Source organism: Mchenga conophoros, linkage group LG9 (genome assembly GCF_057382185.1).
Source record: "Mchenga conophoros isolate Kocher_MC1m ecotype Shallow Benthic linkage group LG9, M_conophoros_male_GT1.1, whole genome shotgun sequence".
NCBI lineage: Eukaryota > Metazoa > Chordata > Actinopteri > Cichliformes > Cichlidae > Mchenga > Mchenga conophoros.
This window is the reverse complement of record NC_140534.1, coordinates 36,856,785-36,863,019: the sequence shown is the minus strand read 5'-3', so window position 1 is coordinate 36,863,019 and position 6,235 is coordinate 36,856,785. Positions and strand designations below refer to the sequence as shown.

The 6,235-nt window shown below is 37.9% G+C and overlaps 1 long non-coding RNA gene across 1 annotated transcript; it reads right to left on the bottom strand.

The window, feature by feature from the left end:
* Positions 1 to 897: 897 nt before the first annotated feature.
* Positions 898 to 6,225, bottom strand: LOC146567842 (uncharacterized). Its single transcript, XR_014893717.1, has 2 exons — positions 5,950 to 6,225; positions 898 to 5,798 (listed from the first exon to the last, which is right to left on the bottom strand). It is a non-coding gene; the product is annotated as an uncharacterized LOC146567842 (long non-coding RNA).
* Positions 6,226 to 6,235: the final 10 nt, after the last annotated feature.

Sequence of the window (6,235 nt, the reverse complement as noted above, 5' to 3'; positions counted from 1 at the left end):
GAGCCGAACACCCTCTCGTCCAGTTTAGAATTCCCAATTAAAGTATAAACCCATGAGAGAAAAAGTCTGTAGAAATAACTACAGTGATTTTGGTTGCTTTATTTTTTTCTCCCTGAAGGCCAAAATATGCCGGTCCTAACTCAACGGTCTCATTTATCTAGGACAAGGATTACACTAGCTCGTGACACTGGTTACCAAATTTGAGATACAGGACTTCAACCTTTAGGCCAGGGGAAGTCCTGCAGTGGCAAAAAGCTCAGAACTGAACTGGGTGGAGGTTAGGAATGATGAAATGTTAGGCACTGGACAAGAAAAAAGATGTCCAGAAAGGTCAAAGATGGAATTCTATGCTGTGAAACATGAATGAACTAAGGAAAATAGCTTTTTAAGTATCTTTGTATTTTAGCTCTAATTAAGAAAATTTGTTCTGTTAAAGTAAAAATTACAAAAAAAAAGAAGCTGAACTGGAAATAAAACATGTAATTGCTTATATAGAAACTTTTTGCAGCAAACATTTCAATGTTTTACGTCACCAGGTAAGGTTGAGGAAAGCTTCAGATGATTACATCAGCTACTTTTAGTACATAAACTTCCCAACTTGCATTTGTTTGACATATGACGAACAATGAGTCAAATTAATAAAAATAATGTAATAATTAAAAAAAAAACAAAAAAAACAATGGTGCCTATAAATAACATTTATTATGAAGATGAATGACTCTCCAATCTTCAAAGTTCAGAAGAATAAAGAAAAGATATATAATATTGAAAACATTAAAATTTATTTTGTCTTGATTAGCTTCGATTCACTTCTAGCTACAGAAACCTTTATTCATTTTGATTGAAGTTTTGAGCAAAAAAAAAAGCCAAAACAATAAAAACACAGAAATATTAAAGTGCATCAAAAACTTTTATTTTTCATGAGTTTGAGGTATAAAGAATAGAAACTTAAATGTACTTAAAAAATGAAGTATCTTTAAAAGTCTTCATGTCATAGTAGAAAAATCCAGTTTTTACAGCATCAGAACAAATTGCACAATCATTTCAGAATAATTCAAACACAACATGATTCCTTCTTATGACACAAGTGTGAAAAACACAGATGTCTTCAAAGTTTGCTTTTTGTTTTGGTCAGAACCCAACGGGCTGGGTTTACAGTCATTTGGTGCACCATACAGTTCGAGATGACGAAACCAGTGCAGTGTCTTTGTGTTAAAACTCCAACCAAACAGTGAGTGTCAAGAAGCTGGAATGACCTTTGGTGCAGTGAAAGCCATGAAGCAGCTTGCTTTAGAGGTTTATGTGTCTGCTCAGTGAACCCGGCTGTCGTCACACAGATGGAAACCTCCATCCACTGGGCTAACAAACAATGGTAATCCGGGCAGGCCACCCTGCTTGATACAGAAGTTTTAAGTTCATTGAAGAACAGCAGCGGGAAGGAAAAGACAAGATATGGTCAAGTTGAAAGAACAGTGACAGCAGGAAAAGCGGTTAGGAAAAAGGCGACAGGCTCGATAACCTGAACGCACCAACAACTGTCGAGTGAGGGAAATGAAATCTTCATCTCGGGGCCGGAGATGGCGAGGCTGTGAAAGAACGTGAAGTGTTAAGCGAATGAGTTAAGGCAGTATCATGGTTTAAGCTGGTCAATGGCTCCTCTTACTGGCACGCTGTTAAAATAAAGTAAAAGTATGCGTTAGTTACAGATGTCTCTCTGTTGTACTCACACCTGAGATGGCTAACGGTCACGTCAGGTGAATCAAATCTCAACTGCACCATCGTGCCACCAAGTGTGATCAAACAAAGAGCACCACAAGAGCAAGTGTGGGACCACACCAGAGGTGTTTCATGCTTTTACTCAACCTCTTAGTTAATGACTGAATCAGTCACAGGTCATTTAACACTTTTTTAGTTTTCCTGTTAAAAGGCAGTTTTTGCCCTCCACTGTCACCAAGTGCTCGCTCATAGGGGGTCGTCTGATTGTTGGGCTTTTCTCTGCATCGCTGTAGGGTCTTTACCTTAGAATATAAAGCGCCTTAAGCAAACTGTTGTAGTGAATTGGAAGTCTACAAATAAAACTGAACTGAAATTAACTGTAAAAAATAAAAAAGATCCTTGAAGAATTCCCTGCTCAGAAAACAGGTTGATTATTTTTCTAGCAGAACAACAAAGGCTTTGAGAAACTGGGTGAGGTTATATGATGTTAAATGACCTGATAGGTTTCTGGGAAAAGGCCTCAGATGATTACATTAGCAATATAAACAGGGGATACTTTTAGCAGATTAATATAAACAGCCTGCTTAATTTCAGGTCACTCGCAAATGCACTTTGTTGATTGACTAAAACATGTTAAACCTTTGGTATGGCCTCTTAAATGTGCTTTTAAAAAAATGGATTTGTCACTCTGCTCCATGGTAGAGGATTTGATCTGAAGAAAAAGACAGAATTCAGTGAGTAATTCAGCGACTCTGCACCTTAAATGTACCTGTTAAAAAAAAGTTACAAGTTAGTGCTGTGCAAAACTCAACCTTTGACCCAAATATGCGAAATATTCTCCCTATAATCATCAGCAGCCTTTATGGAGGTTTCTTATGCAAGCATAAGAAAGCTGCATTCACAACTGACAGGCAAGCCCTTCTATGTTAAATACCTACTACAACCATATGAGGTGGCATGTTTGGAAAAACATGCTGTAACTTAAATAAGCCTTTTTTCCCCCCAATTAAAATTAATCACTTTTAAAAATTCACAGTACACGTCTGTATGAAATTCTTCACATTAAGGTACAGATAAGATTCAATATGAATCTGTTCTGGTATTAAAAGACCTGACGTCTTATAACAATATCACTACGACCTGGCATTGCCGTTACTCTTTCAAATCCACAGGATTTAGCGTAGCACTAAAACTCGAGCGAGTAACCCACAACATGAAAGACAATAAATACATAACCGTCAATACACAGAAAAAGCTAAAAAATGTCAAACAAAAAAAGAATAAAACATAAATAAACCAGATTTCTGCAACATACAAAAAAATAAATAAAACAATAAATAATTTTTAAAAAAACGCCACAACTTCACTGTTTATATGAAGAAGAGGAAATTTGTGGGATCGAATACTTTGGGTACTTGCTGAGAATGTACTGGTGGCTTATTTTAAACCTTTATGGATTATTAGTAACTTCAAGTAACATAAGGGAAATACCACTAAATTTGTGATGTGATTCAACACATGCAGACAGGACAGAGAAGCCAATTAGTACACATTTCTCAAACCACAAAATCAGGGAGGTTAATCTGTAGCGCCACCTAGAGGCACAGCTGGGAACAGACTTTCAGACAGATTAAAAGAATAAAATAAAAGTGGTGACCTTTTTTTTTTGGCATAAAACTCGTACCTTTTCCCTACCAGCCGAGTAGCAATGCTTCTCATTTTATGGAGCTGCACATTCAGATGACCTCAATGCTAAATTTTCAGGCCAAAATTTCTCATTTAAGGAAATAAATTCAGTGATATTCCCCTTCAACTTTGAGGTAGTATCTCTTGCCATAATACTGCTCATTTTTTGTTTTGTTTTTTTTTTGCGTCTATAAACCTACAAAAATCAAAAATTACTTAAAAAAGTGGTTCATCCCAAGAAAATACGCAAGTTTCCAAACGCATTTACGTCATATGTTGCATAGTTAAAACCCCCAAACTTACAGAATACGTTAAAAAGTACAAACGAGTAGAAAGTGTGGCACAGAAGATGAAAACTACGTTATCATAAAGGCACATAACACATGGACATCACACACAACCACACGTCTTTGGGCTAAAGTTCAAGTGGCTTCACATACCTGCATGTTCACGGTATATTGGCCATATTTTTATTTACACTTTTGTTTTTGGTTATTTGTTCGTTTTTTTCTTTTCACCTTAAACTTTTTGTCAAATGTATTGTTTAACACAAATGTGGTCCAGTCATTCCTCGTTTGAAAATACAAACAAAATACTTGTAAAAATGACATATCTGGACACGTCAGCATATCCTTTACATATAAAAGTTGTTTCTCCTGATACAACGTGAGTGAACTCAAAAAAATTTAACGAGTTAAATATCGAGTGAAAGCCTGACTTATGCACATGATCACTACGCGGGTAATGGTTGCCCCCTCTCGTTGTTCTGTCTCGTCCCTTTGAATAATGTATATAAAACAATTTCAGTCTTCGATGTGAAAAAACGTCTGCATTTAAACTTTTAACACATTTTTACAACTACAATACACAAACAGTTTTGTGATGAGGAGAAAAAAATCTGAATAACAAAAAAAATTTAAAATGTGACGAGCTAGTAAGTGATGCCTTGGAAAAAAATGTGTAAAACTGTCAAAAGAGAAATTAGTGTATTTAGAAAATGTATCTCTCTACAGTCTCCAGGGCAAATTATTAAGGTGAATTTTGTTTATATTTCCTCCTCTTTTATCCAATCTGACCGCTCTGCGTGAAGGAAAAACAGTCTGCTGTGCAGCTTACTGATCAATAAGCTGATAGTCACTCAAATTTGGGTAAATATTTCCAAACTTATTCCAATTCCAGAGGAGAGTAAGGAATGTATCCTCGAGGAACTTCACAGAAATGTCTGTTTATCCTGCAGAGAACTGGAAACAGTTCTTTTCCATCTACCAACAATGTCAAATACCCTGCCAAGCTCATTAAAAAGAAAGAAAGAAAACTCAAAAAACATGTCTACATACTCACAGCCCCAAAGCACACTCGGCACAACCTAAATCTAACTACTACATAATCAGACATCCAACTAAAATGCAGGTCAAACAAGGCATGAAAGGTTCATCCACAATGTTTTCTAGTTAACAGTTAAAAGCTGAGTAATAACCAACTAACTTAAACGAGAGAGAGAGAGAGAGAGATAGAAAGGACTTAGTAAGCAACAATAAAACTGAAAAACAGGAGAAATCAACTCATCAGTGCCCACATTTACAATTCTTTAAACCACAGGGAATTTAGCAAAAAAAATAATCACAGCCTATCCCAGCTGGGTTTTGGTCACTGCTATGACATCTTGAATCATCACAACCAGGACACCTCTCCGCCTATATGCAGGAACCCCACTAGGTAGTGCCATAGACCAAAAAACAGACTTCACAGCTACCCGAATGCAGGGCTACGAGAGAAAGACTGAAACACCAATAGTGATAAAATACTGCCATCTACAGACAGGGGAGACCCACTACATGAACAGGCTGACCGCATCCCACCACAACAAGTCCCCCTATATGAGCACCACACCACTAATAACATAAAAAATTCTATTAAGTGGTCACGTTAGAATCACAGCGTTCAAGTGTCATTTGTCACGAAGGATTTCACTAAAGAGGGGAGCAACCATTATCCCATGATGAGCTCTACTTATAGTGTCCATGTCAGATGCAAAATAAACATTAATCACAAACTACATTGAAATAGCAGAAGGTATCCAGTATCTCTCCAGTGCCATTTTCACAACTGCAGACACTTGGTAGAAAAAGTCAAACACAGGCATGCTCTCAGCTAAATGTCTTTGTGTTCACTGTCCCAGCTCGATGGGAGACGACTTGATGAATGATGTGCAGAGGCGTTGAATGTTAGTGACCCCCAAAAGAAATGGAGAAGTATCTGTAGACCAGGTTGGAGCTGTGCAGGAGACCCTCCGGCGTTGGGAGAGAGCGACTTCTTGCAAAAGGACCCGCTGGCTTTATAACGCTCCTCATCCGTCAATCAGCGACACATCAATGTGGGACAAATCAATCATGTGCCTGTGTGATAATTGTGATAACAATGTTTGAGCCACTGTGGATGGAGATACCTATGACACTGTACAGCAGCTAAACTGGAAAATATAAAAAGGTCTACTGGAGTATGTCTGACATGTTTACAAAGATAAAAGGAAGGAGCTGTGTTCAGTACCTGTGGAAGCTCATTTGGAAACTTGCTGCATGTTGGGGACTGGAAAATGTAGCAAATGCTTTCCTCTGCTGGGGCACCATTTTGAAAGTCTGCAAGTGGATAAAAATGGGGGGGAAAGGCCCAACTAAATAGAAGTGCATACTCCTTTCCTCCGCAAGGGGGAGCGGGGGTGGTAACAAGAAAGGGAATAATCAATTGGATCTTCAAAGCTAACCTACTGAATCGCTACAACAGAGGGCGCTGTGGGGTTGCAGATAAGAAACGCCATTGCTGTCACTGGTGGGTG